The sequence below is a fragment of the Oncorhynchus clarkii genome, chromosome 9, assembly GCF_045791955.1.
Source record: "Oncorhynchus clarkii lewisi isolate Uvic-CL-2024 chromosome 9, UVic_Ocla_1.0, whole genome shotgun sequence".
Lineage (NCBI taxonomy): Eukaryota > Metazoa > Chordata > Actinopteri > Salmoniformes > Salmonidae > Oncorhynchus > Oncorhynchus clarkii.
The window spans coordinates 3,368,270-3,390,191 of NC_092155.1; the positions used below are offsets into that span (position 1 = coordinate 3,368,270).

General features: G+C 41.9%; 1 protein-coding gene across 1 annotated transcript in view; it reads left to right on the top strand.

Moving 5' to 3' along the window:
• LOC139415758 (low affinity immunoglobulin gamma Fc region receptor II-like) overlaps positions 1–9,988 on the top strand; it is a 20,722-nt gene extending 10,734 nt beyond the window's left edge. Inside the window, exon 10 of the mRNA XM_071163837.1 lies at positions 9,173–9,988. The gene's annotated coding sequence lies outside the window, so the exon portion shown is untranslated. The remainder of the gene's footprint in view (positions 1–9,172) is intronic.
• Positions 9,989–21,922: the final 11,934 nt, after the last annotated feature.

The window sequence follows — 21,922 nt, forward strand, 5'->3', positions numbered from 1 at the left end:
TGTATCACTAACCCTAATGTACAGACTGAGGTAGGTCCAGATCACTGTATCACTAACCCTAATGTACAGACTGAGGCAGGTCCAGATCACTGTATCCATCATAACTTCAACTCTAACCCTAACTTCAACTCTAACCCTAACTTCAACTCTAATTTCAACTCTAACCCCAACTTCAACTCTAACTTCAACTCTAACCCTAACTTCAACTCTAATTTCAACTCTAACCCTAACTTCAACTCTAACCCTAATTTCAACCCTAACCCTAACTTCAACCCTAACCCTAACTTCAACTCTAACTCTAATTTCAACTCTAACCCCAACTTCAACTGTAATTTCAACTCTAACCCTAACTTCAACTCTAACCCTAACTTCAACTCTAACTCTAATTTCAACTCTAACCCCAACTTCAACTCTAATTTCAACCCTAACCCTAACTTCAACCCTAACCCTAACCCTAACCCTAACCCTATACCAGATAGCCAAAGGTAATAAGACTACGGTATTGTATTTGCATATTTTGCATTTTTCACATCATACATACAGTGGACGGTTTGAGTATTTTTGGTCTGGAGACAAACGGGAGCTGGTCCAGGACACAACGACAGGGGATGGAAAGAACTTGGATTGGGCGTCATTTTCGGTGTAGTGACATGGGCTATTTGGTGTGGGGGAGGGAAGAGGGCAGGTGGTGGGGGCCGGTGGAGAGCCACTCATTATAAATGTTTGTTTATTGTATTATTTATTTATTTATGATCCATGGTGGATTTAACATTGTCTGATAGCACTTATGATTGTTTTTAAAATATGTACTTCTTATTTAATTTATTTATTTATGGGTCTACTCACTGACCATAAATATGATGGCACTTATTTTTATCATATCCTTGATCTTTTAGTGTGGCGTGGCTTCACCTTATTTTTTGGATACTTTTATAGCACTTTTTTGGAGTTTTCTTTGTTTGATGGCACTCATGATTGTTAAATATGTACTTTTTATTTTTGTATTCATTGGGTGGTTCATCTTGTAGACCCGAATCCCTCACCCTAACCCTGGGATCCTCATGCCTAACCCTAACCCTGGGATCCTCATGCCTAACCCTAACCCTGGGATCCTCATGCCTAACCCTGGGATCCTCATGCCTAACCCTGGGATCCTCATGCCTAACCCTGGGATCCTCATGCCTAACCCTGGGATCCTCATGCCTAACCCTGGGATCCTCATGCCTAACCCTGGGATCCTCATGCCTAACCCTGGGATCCTCATGCCTAACCCTAACCCTGGGATCCTCATGCCTAACCCTAACCCTGGGATCCTCATGCCTAACCCTAACCCTGGGATCCTCATGCCTAACCCTAACCCTGGGATCCTCATGCCTAACCCTGGGATCCTCATGCCTAACCCTAACCCTGGGATCCTCATGCCTAACCCTAACCCTAACCCTGAGACCCTCATACCTGATCTTAATTTAACCCTGACCTGTACTCTAATCCTGACCCTAATCCCTCACCCCAACCCTGAGACCCTCATACCTAACCCCTAGACCCTCAAACCTGATCTTAATTTAACCCTAACCTGTACTCTAATCCTGACCCTAATCCCTCACCCCAACCCTGAGACCCTCATGCCTAACCCTAAACCTCTAGACCCTCATACCTGAACTTAATTTAACCCTGACCTGTACTCTAATCCTGACCCTAACCCTCACCCCAACCTGAATTCTGACCTTAACCCATAGCTCCTAAGTCCTTACCATAACTAACCCTAACCTTATATCCCTAGACCCCCATATCTAATCCGAACCCCTGACTCCCTATATCTATTTTAACCCCTAGATCCTCATAATGAACCTTTCCTCCTAGACCACCGCTCTGACCTTGGCACTTTGCCTCTATTCTTAGTTTAGAATCTCTGGTTCTTAACCTAAGCCCTGTCACTTATTGAACCTAACCCTAACTTCAACTCTAACCCTAACTTCAACTCTAACCCTAACTTCGACTCTAACTCTAACCCTAACTTCGACTCTAACTCTAACCCTAACTTCGACTCTAACTCTAACCCTAACTTCGACTCTAACTCTAACCCTAACTTCAACTCTAACCCTAACTTCAACTCTAACCCTAACTTCAACTCTAACCCTAACTTCAACTCTAACCCTAACTTCAACTCTAACCCTAACTTCAACTGTCTGTCTCACTTTCACACCCAGAGACTTTGTATCTGAGAGTCAAACACACAAGCCACTAAACCCAGAGGCCTAGCTTGTAGCATTTAGCTTTGTGAGGTTGTGTTGTGTGTTACATGTCTGTACGAGAGAGAAAGAGAGAGATTAAATCAAGCGTCATTTATACAGCACATTTCAGACATGGAATGCAACACAATGTGCTTCAAAATAATAACAATAATAACTAAGCTACTAAAAAGCTGAGGAAAAGCGAAGCTAAAAATATGTGTTTTAAGATCTCTTTTAATATGTCCACAGTTTCAGCCCCCCTCAGGTTCTCAGGCAGGCCATTCTAGAGGCTGGGTGCATAGTAACTAAAGGCTGTCTCTCCATGCCTCTTGGTCCTTGGCTTTGTGATAGTTAAGTCCAGAGGACATGAGGGACCTACTGGGTACATAACTTAAAGCATGTCTGACATGTATTGGGGTGAACAATCGTGGATTGATTTATAAACCAATAGAATAATATTATATTGAATTCTAAAACTGACACACAGCCAGTACAGAGACCTTAAAACCAGTGTAATGTGTTCTCTCTGTCTGGTCTTGGTCAGTACCCTGCAGCATTCTGTATGTTTTACAGTACAGAGACCATTAAACTGGTGTAATGTGTTCTCTGTCTGGTCTTGGTCAGTACCCTGCGGCATTCTGTATGTTTTACAGTACAGAGACCATTAAACTGGTGTAATGTGTTCTCTGTCTGGTCTTGGTCAGTACCCTGCGGCATTCTGTATGTTTTACAGTACAGAGACCTTAAAACCGGTGTAATGTGTTCTGTCTGGTCTTGGTCAGTACCCTGCAGCATTCTGTATGTTTTACAGTACAGAGACCTTAAAACCGGTGTAATGTGTTCTCTGTCTGGTCTTGGTCAGTACCCTGCGGCATTCTGTATGTTTTACAGTACAGAGACCTTAAAACTGGTGTAATGTGTTCTCTGTCTGGTCTTGGTCAGTACCCTGCAGCATTCTGTATGTTTTACAGTACAGAGACCATTAAACTGGTGTAATGTGTTCTGTCTGGTCTTGGTCAGTACCCTGCAGCATTCTGTATGTTTTACAGTACAGAGACCATTAAACTGGTGTAATGTGTTCTCTGTCTGGTCTTGGTCAGTACCCTGCGGCATTCTGTATGTTTTACAGTACAGAGACCTTAAAACCGGTGTAATGTGTTCTGTCTGGTCTTGGTCAGTACCCTGCAGCATTCTGTATGTTTTACAGTACAGAGACCTTAAAACCGGTGTAATGTGTTCTCTGTCTGGTCTTGGTCAGTACCCTGCGGCATTCTGTATGTTTTACAGTACAGAGACCTTAAAACCGGTGTAATGTGTTCTGTCTGGTCTTGGTCAGTACCCTGCAGCATTCTGTATGTTTTACAGTACAGAGACCTTAAAACCGGTGTAATGTGTTCTGTCTGGTCTTGGTCAGTACCCTGCGGCATTCTGTATGTTTTACAGTACAGAGACCTTAAAACCGGTGTAATGTGTTCTGTCTGGTCTTGGTCAGTACCCTGCGGCATTCTGTATGTTTTACAGTACAGAGACCTTAAAACCGGTGTAATGTGTTCTGTCTGGTATTGGTCAGTACCCTGCAGCAGCGTTCTGTATGTTTTGCAGTTTATCAAAGGATATCTTGGGTAGACCAGACAGGAGAGCATTACAGTAGTCAAGCCTGCTTGTAATAAAAGCATGGGATGAGTCTCTCTGTATCAGCCTGAGAGAGAAACGGCCGCACCTTGGTAATGTTCCTCAGGTGGTAAAAAGCTATTTTGGTCACATTCCTAGTGTGTGATTAAAGAGTTCAGAATCTAAAATAACACCTAGGTTTTTTACCTGGTGATTAATCTTTGTTGCCTGTGATTTCAAATGTCCAGATTCTCTCTCTGTGCTTTGGCTCCAACAATAATTACATCGGTCTTGTCTTGCTTTAGCTGGAGGAAGTTGTGAGCCATCCAAGTATTTAAATCACTAATACAGTCTAACAATTTATCCGTGAAGCTAAAATTAAAATCAATGCTTATGTTACGAATCCCTTTTGGCCCGACAGTCTAGGGGGGGATGGTAATGAGACCCGTAACATAACTCATGCAAATTATAATTGTGACAAAGTAAAAGTGTGAACGAAATAACCACGACAACTGAAATTATACCGTCAAACTCAAGGTTTATTTATAAACACACGGTAATGGGGGGGGGGGGGGGGGGGGGGGAGCTGTAAAAGAGGCTGAGCTGGACCCAAGGAAAGAAACAATAAGTATTCAAAAACACCCCTAAGCTAGACTAGCCTATTTCAACAACAGCTAACTAACTAACCAAAATACAGTGGGTGGTCCGCCCAGTTCTAACTAGTGTGCTTAACAAAGTTTACCTACGGGTAGTGTATGCCCATGGGCGACTTGTCTAAATTTCCCCTTTTCCCACCAGCAATCAAACACCATAACCAAAAACAATACTCACAGGTGATGACAAAGTGCTATGGAGGTGCTCAAACAAAAGATAGGTGAATTACTACACAGAGAGAGTGAACCACAGAGACCTACAGACATGGCATTTACAGAGAGATTGAGCTCCAGAGCAAACAACTGATGGGGTTTTTAAACCAAGGGAAAGGAACTGTGATAGGGTAGGAAACAGGAGGAGGTGTGTCTTCTGATTGATGACTGATTGTTGACTGATTGGGGAGTGATGATTTTCTCCTGTGAGGGGAGAAGGAGAGAAAACAACACAGGATACACACACACACACACACACAGGATACCTGTATCCGTAGCACTGTGCTTTCTGATAACCCTGCCAAGGGGTAACATATATTAACTGGACAGTACCGGACCCACAATGGAGCCTTGTGGAACACCACATGTGACATCATAGTCAACAGTGTTGAGTACAGCACTTAAATCCAAGAATCCAAGAACAGAGAACTGTTTGGTATCTGTGTTGGTTCTAAGATAAATTACCACTTTAACTATATTTGTCTCTGTGCTTTTGGAAACCAGAATGCTTAAATTGTGATATAATTTTCCAGGGAAAATAATTCCACAGCGACTTTGCATGGTAGGCAAAGGAAAAAGAAAGTTGTGATGTCATTTTCCTGAACATGTCTGTGTACACCAGGGATCATAAATCCATGGTACCTTTGCATGGTAGGCTAGTACACATATCATCAAACGTCTCAGCAGGTCTTGACTGATACCCTCTAATGTCGGTTATCTTAACTCTGTAAAATGCTGTAAACTCATCACATTTACATGTGGAGGAAAGTTAACATAGGTTTGCCGGAGGTAGGATTTATCAGGCCCATCAATGGTGGAGAAGAGCAATCTCTAGTTATTCTGATTATTAGTGATAAAGTTAGTAAAATGAGCCCATCTGGCATTTCTAATGGCAATGTTATATATGCAAAGTTGCTTTCTCAGAATGTCATAATGGACCTGCAACTTTGACTTCCACTTTCCCTCTGCCTTTCTGCAATTTCTCTTTAATTGATTAGTTTCCTCACTCATCCAAGGGGCTCTCCATTTGGATGTGACCTTTTTCAACTTTACTGCAACTAAGGCACCAATGTTTGCCCAGTAGAAATCCCCTTGGTAAAAACCAGGTCCAGAGTTGTGGTTATGGTGGCTGACATTTAAACAGTACAACATGATGCTCTGGTCTGGTGGCTGACATTTAGACAGTATAACATGATGTCCTGGTCTGGTGGCTGACATTTAAACAGTATAACATGATGCTCTAGTCTGGTGGCTGACATTTAAACAGTATACCATGATGCTCTGGTCTGGTGGCTGACATTTAAACAGTATAACATGATGCTCTAGTCTGGTGGCTGACATTTAAACAGTATAACATGATGCTCTGGACTGGTGGCTGACATTTAGACAGTATAACATGATGTTCTGGTCTGGTGGCTGACATTTAAACAGTATAACATGATGCTCTAGTCTGGTGGCTGACATTTAAACAGTATAACATATTGCACAAAAGACCCAAAGTCACCAAATGAAACATCCTTACTACAGCATTAAAAATAGAGGCTGCCCCCCCCCCCCCCTACCCCCCCCCCCCCCATACATAAAAATATAGCTACAACCTCAATCAGCCACAGATCTCCTGCTCTGATACGTCTCTCTGTGAACAACATCACCTCTGTCCCTCTGTCACACATTTTACATGTATATATGTTTTAAAGATTTTGGTCATTTACCCACTTACAGTAAGTAGTGAGTCATTTAGCAGAAACACTTGTCCAGAGCGACTTACAACCGTGAGCGGATACATGGTTGAACTTTTCCAAGCGCCATTCTCTACTAACTGAGCCACACAGAACACAGACAAACAAACTGAGCCAAACACACAGACACACATGCAGAGAAACAAAAACACACACACACACAGACCCACATACCCAGAGACACACAAACACACACACACACACACTCACACTCACACAGACACACAAACACATACCTCCCTCTTCTGCCTCTTCTTCACATAGTTGGAACTCATTTTTTTAATTAACATTTCATCCACTTTGTGCAGTCGTATTGTTAACAAACTATAGTTTTGGCAGGTTGGTTAGGACATCTACTTTGTGCATTACACAGGTCATTTTTCCAACAATTGTTTACAGACAGATTATTTCACTTATAATTCACTGTATCACAATTCCAGTGGGTTAGAAGTTTACATGCACTAAGTTGACTGTGCCATTCAACAGCTTGTTGAATTACAGAAAATTATGTCATGGCTTTAGAAGCTTCTGATAGGCTAATTGACATCATCTGAGTCAATTGGAGATGTACCTATGGATGTATTTCAAACTCAGTGCCTCTTCGCTTGACATCATGGGAAAATCAAAAGAAATCAGCCAAGACCTCAGAAAGAAATTGTAGACCTCCATAAGTCTGGTTCATCCTTGGGAGCAAAGTCCAAATGCCTGAAGGTTCCAAATTCATCTGTACAAACAATAGTACGCAAGTATAAACACCATGGGACCACGCAGCCGTCATACCGCTCAGGATGGAGACGCGTTCTGTCTCTTAGAGATGATTGTACTTTGGTGCGAAAAGTGCAAATCAATCCCAGAACAACAGCAAAGGACCTTTTCAAGATGCTGGAGGAAACAGGTACAAAAGTATCTGTATCCACAGTAAAACGAGTCCTATATCAACATAACCTGAAAGGCCGCTCAGCAAGGAAGATTCCACTGCTCCAAAACCGCCATAAAAAAGACAGACTACGGTTTGCAATTGCACATGGGGACAAAGATCGTACTTTTTGGAGAGATGTCCTCTGGTCTGATGAAACAAAAATAGAACTGTTTGGCCATAATCACCATCGTTATATCTAGAGGAAAAAGGGGGAGGCTAGCCAAAGAACACCATCCCAACCGTGAAGCAAGGGGGTGGCAGCATCATGTTGTGGGATGCTTTGCTGCAGGAGGGACTGGTGCACTTCACAAAAGAGATGGCATCATGAGGCAGGAAAATTATGTGGATCTATTGAAAAAACATCTCAAGACATCAGTCAGGAAGTTAAAGCTTGGTCGCAAATGGGTCTTCCAAATGGACAATGACCCCAAGCATACTTCCAAAGTTATGGCAAAATGGCTTAAGGACAACAAAGTCAATGTATTGGAGTGGCCATCACAAAGCCCTGACTTCAATCGTATAGAACATTTGTGGCAGAACTTAAAACGCTTGTGTGAGCATGGAGGCTTACAAACCTGACTCAGCTACACCAGCTCTGTCGGGAGGAATGGGCTAAAAAAATCACCCAACTTCTTGTAAATTTGTGGAAGGCTACCTGAGACGTTTGACCCAAGTTAAACAATTTAAAGGCATTGCTACCAAATACTAATTGAGTGCAAACTTCTGACCCACTGGGAATGTGATGTAAGAAATAAAAATAAAAATTATTCTGACATTTCACATTCTTAAAATAAAATGGTGATCCTAACTGACCTAAAATGGGGAATGTTTACTAGGATTAAATGTCAGGAATTGTGAACCTGAGATCAAATGTATGTAATCTTCCGACTTAAACTGTAGATATTCCCAGCTACATTCAGTCATTTACAACATTAACAATGTGATTTTATTTTAATGGTCAAAAAAACTGGTGCACTTCACAAAATAGATTCATGTGGAAGGAAAAATTACGTGGATATATTGAAGTACAATCTCAAGACATCAGTCAGGAAGTTAAAGCTTGGTCGCAAAGGGGTCTTCCAAATGGACAATGACCCTAAGCATACTTCCAAAGTTGTGGCAAAATGGCTTAAGGACAACCAAGTCAAGAAATTGGGGTGGCCATCACAAAGCCCTGATCTTAATCCTATCAAAAAATGTGTGGGCAGAACTGAAAAAGTGTGTGCAAGCAAGGATTAAATGTCAGGAATTGTGAAAAACTGAGTTTAAATATTTTTGGCTCAAGTGTATGTGAACTTCCGACTTCAGCTGCACGTATTCTGTGTGATGTACATTCAGAGTTCTAAACACTTAAAACACCAGTCAAACACCTGGTTGAATCAGTCAAAATAATTGGGCTGTATGTTGGGGTGTATAAATGTAACTAACTACACATTAAACACTGAGACCTGTTGGGGTGTATAAATGTATCTAACTACACATTAAACACTGAGACCTGTTGGGGTCTATAACTGCTCCTGTGGTGTTGGAGGTCTTCATTGTAGTAGACTGGATCAGCTGCTCTGTCCCTCACTCATCTCTCTCTCCTCTTTACCTAGTGACCCTGTTCATCAGAACATCATGGTGTTGGAGGTCTTCACTGTAGTAGACTGGATCAGCTGCTCTGTCCCTCACTCATCTCTCTCTCCTCTCTCTTTACCTAGTGACCCTGTTCATCAGAACATCATGGTGTTGGAGGTCTTCACTGTAGTAGACTGGATCAGCTCCTCTGTCCCTCACTCATCTCTCTCCTCTCTCTTTACCTAGTGACCCTGTTCATCAGAACATCATGGTGGATGGAAAAAGATGCTCTCTTCAGCAGCGGTGAATAACCACAACCCTGTCAGTCCATCTCTTTACTTCTCCTTTCTCTTAAATTCTCTCTCCCTCCTTCCCTTTTCGTAACCAACTGCGGCCTTGACCTCCAACAGTATCAGCAACAGAGAGGTGTGAAGTTTCCACAACAGAGAGAGTCAGTTTACCATGTACTTCTCTTTAGACACTGCAGCCTTGACCTCCATCAACAGAGTTAGAGTTAGTTTATCATGAGAACATACAGACACCACTGACTGGAACCAGCTGACAATATCAGTTGTAAAGACTTCATTACTACTAACAGAAGGACAGTTGTAGTGTTATGTCCATGATGAATGATGTAAAGACTTCATTACTACTAACAGAAGGACAGTTGTAGTGTTATGTCCATGATGAATGATGTAAAGACTTCATTACTACTAACAGAAGGAAAGTTGTAGTGTTATGTCCATGATGAATGATGTAAAGACTTCATTACTACTAACAGAAGGAAAGTTGTAGTGTTATGTCCATGATGAATGATGTAAAGGTTTCATTACTACTAACAGAAGGAAAGTTGTAGTGTTATGTCCATGATGAATGATGTAAAGACTTCATTACTACTAACAGAAGGAAAGTTGTAGTGTTTTGTCCATGATGAATGATGTAAAGGTTTCAATGTGTTTTATATTGAGCTGGTCTGTTAAATTCTGTTTGTTCATGTGAAATTGGAAAGTGTATTTTTCTATAATGTCGTTGTGGGTGTTTATCTTGAGCAACACCATTGTATGGCTGTCAACTTGTCAAATAAAGCTTCCTAAAATGTGTTAGAAAATGTGTCAGTTTGTCACTTTCATGAGTTTGGAGTAATAACATGTTCTACTATTGAAGTCATTGCCTCTAATCTAGTGTAGTAATAACATGTTCCACTACTGAATACATTGTCTCTAATCTAGTGGAGTAATAACATGTTCTACTATTGAAGACATTGTCTCTAATCTAGTGGAGTAATAACATGTTCCACTACTGAAGACATTGTCTCTAATCCAGGTTGGAGTAATAACATGTTCCACTACTGAAGACATTGTCTCTAATCTAGTAGACTAATAACATGTTCCACTACTGAAGACATTGTCTCTAATCTAGTGTAGTAATAACATGTTCCACTACTGAAGACATTGTCTCTAATCTAGTGGAGTAATAACATGTTCCACTACTGAAGACATTGTCTCTAATCTAGTGTAGTAATAACATGTTCCACTACTGAAGACATTGTCTCTAATCTAGTGGAGTAATAACATGTTCCACTACTGAAGACATTGTCTCTAATCTAGTGGAGTAATAACATGTTCCACTACTGAAGACATTGTCTCTAATCTAGTGGAGTAATAACATGTTCCACTACTGAAGACATTGTCTCTAATCTAGTGTAGTAATAACATGTTCCACTACTGAAGACATTGTCTCTAATATAGTGTAGTAATAACATGTTCCACTACTGAAGACATTGTCTCTAATATAGTGTAGTAATAACATGTTCCACTACTGAAGACATTGTCTCTAATCTAGTGGAGTAATAACATGTTCCACTACTGAAGTCATTGTCTGGGTTGTGCCTTTAAATTTCTAGAAAATGAACGACTAAGGAAGTATGTTTCACTTCTCTTTGTGACTTCTCTAACCCCAAACCCCGGCCTGGTCTGATTGGTCTGTTTTGCAAGCATTCCCCGAAGTCTTGCGATATTGTGCCTCTGGGTTTAGAAATTTCTGGTGGGTATTAGCAGCAACAGAGCAGGTTTGAATCCTAAGCAATCTGCTTACACATTGTTTGAAGTACAATAGACCAACATAGCTACCGTAGTAGGTCAAAGCTGTGTGCTGGAAAACCTTGGTAGAGCATGGGTGTAGAAGGAATTGTGGTGCTCGTGTGAATTTATTTTATTTTTGGGCTAAAGACCAATGCCTTCTTCTCACTTTAAACACATTTTATTTTTTGTAATTAAATACAGTGCCTTCAGAAAGTATTCATACCCCTTGACTTATTCCACATTTTCTTGTGTTCCAGACTGAATTCAAAGTGTATTATTTCTCACCCACATGACATCACAATACCCCATAATGATATCACAATATCTCACAATGACATCACAATACCCCATAATGACATCACAATACCCCACAATGATATCACAATATCTCACAATGACATCACAATACCCCATAATGACATCACAATATCTCACAATGACATCACAATACCCCACAATAACATCACAATACCCCATAATGATATCACAATATCTCACAATGACATGACAATACCCCACAATAACATCACAATACCCCGTAATGATATCACAATATCTCACAATGATATCACAATACCCCATAATGACATCACAATATCTCACAATGACATCACAATACCCCATAATGACATCACAATATCTCACAATGACATCACAATACCCCACAATAACATCACAATACCCCATAATGATATCACAATATCTCACAATGACATGACAATACCCCACAATAACATCACAATACCCCGTAATGATATCACAATATCTCACAATGATATCACAATACCCCATAATGACATCACAATATCTCACAATGACATGACAATACCCCATAATGATATCATAATATCTCACAATGACATCACAAAACCCCACAATGACATCACAATACCCCATAATGATATCACAATATCTCACAATGACATCACAAAACCCCACAATGACATCACAATGCCACACAATGACAATGTGAAAACATGTTTTTAGAAATGTAAAGTGCTTGAAAATGAAGTACATATATACAGTGCCTTGCGAAAGTATTCGGCCCCCTTGAACTTTGCGACCTTTTGCCACATTTCAGGCTTCAAACATAAAGATATAAAACTGTATTTTTTTGTGAAGAATCAACAACAAGTGGGACACAATCATGAAGTGGAACGACATTTATTGGATATTTCAAACTTTTTTAACAAATCAAAAACTGAAAAATTGGGCGTACAAAATTATTCAGCCCCCTTAAGTTAATACTTTGTAGCGCCACCTTTTGCTGCGATTACAGCTGTAAGTCGCTTGGGGTATGTCTCTATCAGTTTTGCACATCGAGAGACTGACATTTTTTCCCAATCCTCCTTGCAAAACAGCTCGAGCTCAGTGAGGTTGGATGGAGAGCATTTGTGAACAGCAGTTTTCAGTTCTTTCCACAGATTCTCGATTGGATTCAGGTCTGGACTTTGACTTGGCCATTCTAACACCTGGATATGTTTATTTTTGAACCATTCCATTGTAGATTTTGCTTTATGTTTTGGATCATTGTCTTGTTGGAAGACAAATCTCCGTCCCAGTCTCAGGTCTTTTGCAGACTCCATCAGGTTTTCTTCCAGAATGGTCCTGTATTTGGCTCCATCCATCTTCCCATCAATTTTAACAATCTTCCCTGTCCCTGCTGAAGAAAAGCAGGCCCAAACCATGATGCTGCCACCACTATGTTTGACAGTGGGGATGGTGTGTTCAGCTGTGTTGCTTTTACGCCAAACATAACGTTTTGCATTGTTGCCAAAAAGTTCAATTTTGGTTTCATCTGACCAGAGCACCTTCTTCCACATGTTTGGTGTGTCTCCCAGGTGGCTTGTGGCAAACTTTAAACGACACTTTTTATGGATATCTTTAAGAAATGGCTTTCTTCTTGCCACTCTTCCATAAAGGCCAGATTTGTGCAATATACGACTGATTGTTGTCCTATGGACAGAGTCTCCCACCTCAGCTGTAGATCTCTGCAGTTCATCCAGAGTGATCATGGGCCTCTTGGCTGCATCTCTGATCAGTCTTCTACTTATATGAGCTGAAAGTTTAGAGGAACGGCCAGGTCTTGGTAGATTTGCAGTGGTCTGATACTCCTTCCATTTCAATATTATCGCTTGCACAGTGCTCCTTGGGATGTTTAAAGCTTGGGAAATCTTTTTGTATCCAAATCCGGCTTTAAACTTCTTCACAACAGTATCTCGGACCTGCCTGGTGTGTTCCTTGTTCTTCATGATGCTCTCTGCGCTTTTAACGGACCTCTGAGACTATCACAGTGCAGGTGCATTTATACGGAGACTTGATTACACACAGGTGGATTGTATTTATCATCATTAGTCATTTAGGTCAACATTGGATAATTCAGAGATCCTCACTGAACTTCTGGAGAGAGTTTGCTGCACTGAAAGTAAAGGGGCTGAATAATTTTGCACGCCCAATTTTTCCGTTTTTGATTTGTTAAAAAAAGTTTGAAATATCCAATAAATGTCGTTCCACTTCATGATTGTGTCCCACTTGTTGTTGATTCTTCACAAAAAAATACAGTTTTATATCTTTATGTTTGAAGCCTGAAATGTGGCAAAAGGTCGCAAAGTTCAAGGGGGCCGAATACTTTCGCAAAGGCACTGTATATCGAATTCACACCCCTGGTTCAATACATTAACTCTGTACCCCCTGTATATTGTCTCGCTGTTGTTATTTTACTGCTGCTCTGTTATTTTTTATTTCTTATTCTTATTCGTCTTTTTAAAACTGCATTGATGGTTAAGGGCTTGTAAGTAAGCATTTCATGGTAAGGTTGAATTCGGTGCATGTAACCAATAAAATTTGATTTGATGTTAGAATCACATTTGGCAGCAAATAGTGATTACAGCTGTAAGTATTTCTGTCTCTAAGAGCTGTAAGTGTTTCTGTCTCTAAGAGCTGTGAATCTTTCTGTCTCTAAGAGCTGTGAGTCTTTCTGGGTCAGTCTCTAAGAGCTGTGAGTCTTTCTGGGTCAGTCTAAGAGCTGTGCGTAATTCTGGATAAGTCTCTAAGAGTTGTACGTTTTTCTGGGTAAGTCTCTAAGAGCTTTAAGTATATCTGGATAAGTCTCTAAGAGCTGTAAGTATTTCTGGGTAAGTCTCTAAGAGCTGTAAGTATATCTGGATAAGTTTCTAAGAGCTCTAAGTATTTCTGTCTCTAAGAGCTTTGCAAACCTGGATTTCAGTCAAAACTGTAACAAGGCCACTCAGGGACATTACATGTTGTCTTTGACTGTAACAAGGCCACTCAGGGACATTACATGTTGTCTTTGACTGTAACAAGGCCACTCAGGGACATTACATGTTGTCTTTGACTGTAACTAGGCCACTCAGGGACATTACATGTTGTCTTTCACTGTAACTAGGCCACTCAGGGACATTACATGTTGTCTTTGAAAGCAACTGACTGATTAAAGCAGGTATTTTCAACAGGTCCTCTCTCATCTGGTCCAGTCTGTGTTAATGTGACTGTCCTCTCTCAGCTGGTCCAGTCTGTGTTAATGTGACTGTCCTCTCTCAGCTGGTCCAGTCTGTGTTAATGTGACTGTCCTCTCTCAGCTGGTCCAGTCTGTGTTAATGTGACTGTCCTCTCTCAGCTGGTCCAGTCTGTGTTAATGTGACTGTCGTCTCTCAGCTGGTCCAGTCTGTGTTAATATGACTATCCTCTCTCAGCTGGTCCAGTCTGTGTTAATGTGACTGTCCTCTCTCAGCTGGTCCAGTCTGTGTTAATGTGACTGTCCTCTCTCAGCTGGTCCAGTCTGTGTTAATGTGACTATCCTATCTCAGATGGTTCAGTCTGTGTTAATGTGACCATCCTCTCTCAGCTGGTCTATTCTGTGTTAATATCCTCTCTCAGCTGGTCCAGTCTGTGTTAATGTGACTATCCTCTCTCAGCTGGTCCAGTCTGTGTTAATATCCTCTCTCAGCTGGTCCAGTCTGTGTTAATGTGACTATCCTCTCTCAGCTGGTCCAGTCTGTGTTAATATGACTGTCCTCTCTCAGCTGGTCCAGTCTGTGTTGATATGACTATCCTCTCTCAGCTGATCCAGTCTGTGTTAATATCCTCTCTCAGCTGGGCCAGTCTGTGTTAACATCCTCTCTCAGCTGTAATAGTCTGTGTTAATATGACTATCCTCTCTCCTCTGGTCCAGTCTGTGTGACTATCCTCTCTCAGCTGGTCCAGTCTGTGTTTAATATCCTCTCTCAGCTGGTCCAGTCTGTGTTAATATCCTCTCTCAGCTGGTCCAGTCTGTGTTAATATCCTCTCTCAGCTGGTCCAGTCTGTGTTAATATCCTCTCTCAGCTGGTCCAGTCTGTGTTAATATCCTCTCTCTCTCCTGTGTTTATCACTGTATCACTAACCCTAATGTACAGACTGAGGTAGGTCCAGATCACTGTATCACTAACCCTAATGTACAGACTGAGGTAGGTCCAGATCACTGTATCACTAACCCTAATCAAATCAAATCAAATCAAATCAAATTTTATTTGTCACATACACATGGTTAGCAGATGTTAATGCGAGTGTAGCGAAATGCTTGTGCTTCTAGTTCCGACAATGCAGTAATAACCAAAAAGTAATCTAACTAACAATTCCAAAACTACTGTCTTGTACACAGTGTAAGGGGATAAAGAATATGTACATAAGGATATATGAATGAGTGATGGTACAGAGCAGCATAGGCAAGATACAGTAGATGGTATCGAGTACAGTATGTACAAATGAGATGAGTATGTAAACAAAGTGGCATAGTATAAAGTGGCTAGTGATACATGTATTACATAAGGATACCGTCGATGATATAGAGTACAGTATATACGTATGCATATGAGATGAATAATGTAGGGTAAGTAACATTCATATGAGGTAGCATAAGGTAGCATTGTTTAAAGTGGCTAGTGATATATTTACATCATTTCCCATCAATTCCCATTATTAAAGTGGCTGGAGTTGAGTCAGTGTCAGTGTGTTGGCAGCAGCCACTCAGTGTAAGTGGTGGCTGTTTAACAGTCTGATGGCCTTGAGATAGAAGCTGTTTTTCAGTCTCTCGGTCCCAGCTTTGATGCACCTGTACTGACCTCGCCTTCTGGATGATAGCGGGGTGAACAGGCAGTGGCTCGGGTGGTTGATGTCCTTGATGATCTTTATGGCCTTCCTGTGACATCGGGTGGTGTAGGTGTCCTGGAGGGCAGGTAGTTTGCCCCCGGTGATGCGTTGTGCAGACCTCACTACCCTCTGGAGAGCCTTACGGTTGAGGGCGGTGCAGTTGCCATACCAGGCGGTGATACAGCCCGCCAGGATGCTCTCGATTGTGCATCTGTAGAAGTTTGTGAGTGCTTTTGGTGACAAGCCGAATTTCGCTGCTGCGCCTTCTTCACGATGCTGTCTGTGTGAGTGGACCAATTCAGTTTGTCTGTGATGTGTATGCCGAGGAACTTAAAACTTGCTACCCTCTCCACTACTGTTCCATCGATGTGGATAGGGGGGTGTTCCCTCTGCTGTTTCCTGAAGTCCACAATCATCTCCTTAGTTTTGTTGACGTTGAGTGTGAGGTTATTTTCCTGACACCACACTCCGAGGGCCCTCACCTCCTCCCTGTAGGCCGTCTCGTCGTTGTTGGTAATCAAGCCTACCACTGTTGTGTCGTCCGCAAACTTGATGATTGAGTTGGAGGCGTGCGTGGCCACGCAGTCGTGGGTGAACAGGGAGTACAGGAGAGGGCTCAGAACGCACCCTTGTGGGGCCCCAGTGTTGAGGATCAGCGGGGAGGAGATGTTGCCTACCCTCACCACCTGGGGGCGGCCCGTCAGGAAGTCCAGTACCCAGTTGCACAGGGCGGGGTTGAGACCCAGGGTCTCGAGCTTGATGACGAGCTTGGAGGGTACTATGGTGTTGAATGCCGAGCTGTAATCAATGAACATCATTCTCACATAGGTATTCCTCTTGTCCAGATGGGTTAGGGCAGTGTGCAGTATGGTTGAGATTGCATCGTCTGTGGACCTATTTGGGCGGTAAGCAAATTGGAGTGGGTCTAGGGTGTCAGGTAGGGTGGAGGTGATATGGTCCTTGACTAGTCTCTCAAAGCACTTCATGATGACGGAAGTGAGTGCTACGGGGCGGTAGTCGTTTAGCTCAGTTACCTTAGCTTTCTTGGGAACAGGAACAATGGTGGCCCTCTTGAAGCATGTGGGAACAGCAGATTGGTATGGGGATTGATTGAATATGTCCGTAAACACACCGGCCAGCTGGTCTGCGCATGCTCTGAGGGCGCGGCTGGGGATGCCGTCTGGGCCTGCAGCCTTGCGAGGGTTAACACGTTTAAATGTCTTACTCACCTCGGCTGCAGTGAAGGAGAGACCGCATGTTTTCGTTGCAGGCTTTGTCAGTGGCACTGTATCGTCCTCAAAGCGGGCAAAAAAGTTATTTAGTCTGCCTGGGAGCAGGACATCCTGGTCCGTGACTGGGCTGGATTTCTTCCTGTAGTCCGTGATTGACTGTAGACCCTGCCACATGCCTCTTGTGTCTGAGCCGTTGAATTGAGATTCTACTTTGTACAGACAGAGGTAGGTCCAGATCACGGTATCACTAACCCTAATGTACAGACTGAGGTAGGTCCAGATCACGGTATCACTAACCCTAATGTACAGACTGAGGTAGGTAACAGATCACTGTATCACTAACCCTAATGTACAGACTGAGGTAGGTCCAGATCACTGTATCACTAACCCTAATGTACAGACTGAGGTAGGTCCAGATCACGGTATCACTAACCCTAATGTACAGACTGAGGTAGGTAACAGATCACTGTATCACTAACCCTAATGTACAGACTGAGGTAGGTCCAGATCACTGTATCACTAACCCTAATGTACAGACTGAGGTAGGTCCAGATCACTGTATCACTAACCCTAATGTACAGACTGAGGTAGGTCCAGATCACTGTATCACTAACCCTAATGTACAGACTGAGGTAGGTAACAGATCACTGTATCACTAACCCTAATGTACAGACTGAGGTAGGTCCAGATCACTGTATCACTAACCCTAATGTACAGACTGAGGTAGGTCCAGATCACTGTATCACTAACCCTAATGTACAGACTGAGGTAGGTCCAGAACACTGTATCACTAACCCTAATGTACAGACTGAGGTAGGTCCAGATCACTGTATCACTAACCCTAATGTACAGACTGAGGTAAATCCACCTAATCCTCACTTCAACCCTAACTTCAACTCTAATCATAACTTCAACGCCAAATTCAACTCTATCTTCAAATCTAACTCCAAACCTTGTCCTAACTTCAACCTACCTCTGACCCTAACGTCAACCCTAACCCTAAATTCAACTCTAACCCTAACTTCAACTCTAACCCTAACCCTAACTTCAACCCTAAATTCAAACCTAACTTCAACATAACTCTAACCCTAACTTCAACTCTAACCCTAACCCTAACTTCAACTCTAACCCTAACTTCAACTCTAACCCTAACTTCAACTCTAATTTCAACTCTAATCCTAACTTCAACTCTAATCCTAACTTCAACTCTAACCCTAACTTCAACCCTAACCCTAACTTTAAACCTAACCCTAACTTCAACCCTAACCCTAACTTCAACCCTAACCCTAACCCTTCAACTCTAACTTCAAAATGAAGTGTGTGTTATGAATGATGTAGCGTGTTGTGTTTGTTATGAATGATGTAGCATGTTGTGTTTGTTAGGAATGATGTAGCATGTTGTGTTTGTTATGAATGATGTAGCATGTTGTTTGTTAAGAATGATGTAAGATGTTGTGTTATGAATTATGTATTACGTTGTGTTATGAATGATGTAGCATGTTGTGTTATGAATGATGTAGCATGTTGTGTTATGAATGATGTAGCATGTTGTGTTATGAATGATGTAGCATGTTGTTTGTTAAGAATGATGTAAGATGTTGTGTTATGAATTATGTATTATGTTGTGTTATGAATGATGTAGCATGTTGTGTTATGAATGATATATCATGTTGTGTTATGAATGATGTAGCATGTTGTGTTATGAATGATGTAGCATGTTGTGTTATGAATGATGTAGCATGTTGTGTTATGAATTATGTATTATGTTGCGTTATGAATGATGTAGCATGTTGTGTTATGAATGATGTAGCATGTTGTGTTGTGAATGATGTAGCATGTTGTGTTATGAATGATGTAGCATGTTGTGTTATGAATGATGTAGCATATTGTATTTGTTCAAATCAAATAATATTTTACTGGTCACATTCACATGGGGTTAGCAGATATACATATGAGATGAGTAATGTAGGTATGTAAACATGATGCAAAGTGGCATTGTTTAAAGTGGCTAGTGATACATTTATTACATCCAATTTTTTATTATTAAAGTGGCTAGCGATTTGAGTCAGTATGTTGGCAGTTCAACAGTCTGATGGCCTTGAGATAGAAGCTGTTTTTCAGTCTCTCAGTCCCAGCTTTGATGCACCTGTACTGACCTCGCCTTCTGGATGATAGTGGGGTGAACAGGCAGTGGCTCAGGTGGTTGTTGTCCTTGATGATCTTTATTGCCTTCCTGTGACATCGGTTGGTGTAGGTGTCCTGGAGGGCAGGTAGTTTGCCCCCGGTGATGCGTTGTGCAGACCTCACTACCCTCGGAAGAGCCTTACAGATGTGGGCGGAGCAGTTGCCGTACCAGGTGGTCTGTCAGAATGTCCAGTTGCACAGGGCGGGGTCGAGAACCAGGGGCTCAAGCTTATTGGTGAGTTTGGAGGGTACTATGGTGTTAAATGCTGAGCTGCAATTTGTAAACAGCATTCTTACATAGGTAATCCTTTTTTCCAGATGGGTTAGGGCATTGTGCAGTGTGATTGCAATTGCGTCGTCTGTGGACCTATTGGGGCTGTAATCAAATTGGAGTGGGTCTAGGGTGTCAGATAGGGTGGAGGTGATATGATCCTTGACTATTCTCTCAAAGCTCTTCATGATGACAGAAGTGAGTGCTACGGATAGTCATTTAGCTCAGTTACCTTAGCTTTCTTGGGAACAGGAACAATGGTGGCCCTCTTGAAGCATGTGGGAACAGCAGACTGGGATAGGGATTGATTGAATATGTCCGTAAACACACCAGCCAGCTGGTCTGCGCGTGCTCTGAGGGCGCTGCTAGGGATGCCGTCTGGGCCGGCAGCCTTGCGAGGGTTAACACGTTTAAAATGTTTTACTCATGTTGGCAGTGGTGAAGGAGAGCCCGCAGGTTTTGGTATCGGGCCGTGTCAGTGGCACTGTATAATCCTCAAAGCGAGCAAAGAAGTTGTTTAATTTGTCTGGGAGCAAGACATCGGGGTTGGTTTATGGTCTCCAGTTGACATAGTATACAGTTAAGTTCATTCTGTCGAGGTGTCTGGGGGGGGGGGGTAATTTTCTTGGTAGATAATGCCCTTCTTCTTAGCAGAGAGATGGTTGTTGTTTGTTTCGCGATGCGTGAAGATACCGGGTGGCTGTACCGACTCTGATAACATATCCTGAGTGAGCCATGTTTCCGTGAAACAGAGAATGTTACAATCTCGGATGTCCCTCTGGAAGGCAAACCTTGCTCGAAATTCACCAACCTTGTTGTCAAGACACTGGACATTGGCAAGTAGTACACTCAGGAGCAGTGAGTGATGTGCCCATCTACGGCGCCTGACCAGAAGACCGATCCGTCTTCCCTTCTGCGGTGCCGTTGCTTTGGGTCGCCTACAGGGATCCGATCCATTGTCCTGGGTGGTGGTCCAAACAGAGGATCCGCTTCGGGAAAGTCGTATTCCTGGTCGAAATGTTGGTAAGTTGACGTTGCTCTCATGTTCACTAGTTCTTCCCGGCTGTATGTAATGAGACTTGCCATTTCCTGGGGTAACAATATGAGAAATAATCCACTAAAAAAACAAAATACTGCATAGTTTCCTAAGAACGCGAAGCGAGGCGACCATCTCTATCGGCGCCATTTCATACCAGTTATGAATGATGTAGCATGTTGTGTTATGAATGATGTAGCATGTTGTGTTATGAATGATGTAGCATGTTGTGTTTGTTATGAATGATGTAGCATGTTGTGTTATGCATGATGTAGCATGTTGTGTTTGTTATGAATGATGTAGCATGTTGTGTTATGAATGATGTAGCATGTTGTGTTTGTTAATAATGATGTAGCATGTTGTGTTATGAAGAATATAGCATGTTGTGTTTGTTAATTATGATGTAGCATGTTGTACCATCTCTTCTGAACTTGTCTGTCTCACTTTCACACCCAGAGACTGTTTCTGAGAGTCACACACACAAGTCACTACACCCAGAGGCCTAGCTTGTAGCATTTAGCATTGTGAGGTTGTGTTGTGTGTTACATGTCTGTGTGAGAGAGAAAGAGATAGAGAGCGAGATACAGTTGAAGTCAGAAGTTTACATACATCTTAGCCAAATACATTTAAACTCAGTTTTTCACAATTCCTGACATTTAATCCTAGTAAAAAATGCCCTGTTTTAGGTCAGTTAGGTTCACCACTTTATTTTACGAATGTGAAATGGAATTTTGATACAGTGAAATAATCTGGCTGTAAACAATTGTAGAAGTCCTAACCGAATTGCCCGAACTATGGTTTGTTAACAAGAAATGTGTGGAGTGGTTGAAAAGAGTTTTAATGACTCCAACCTAAGTGTATGTAAACTTCCAACTTCACCATGGAATGCAACACAATGTGCTTCAAAATCATAACAATAACAACTGAACAACCAAAAAGCTCCCTGAGGAAAAGCTAAGCTAAAAATATGTGTTTTAAGATCTCTTTTAATATGTCCACAGTTTCACTTCCCCTCAGGTTCTCTGGCAGGCTATTCTAGAGGCT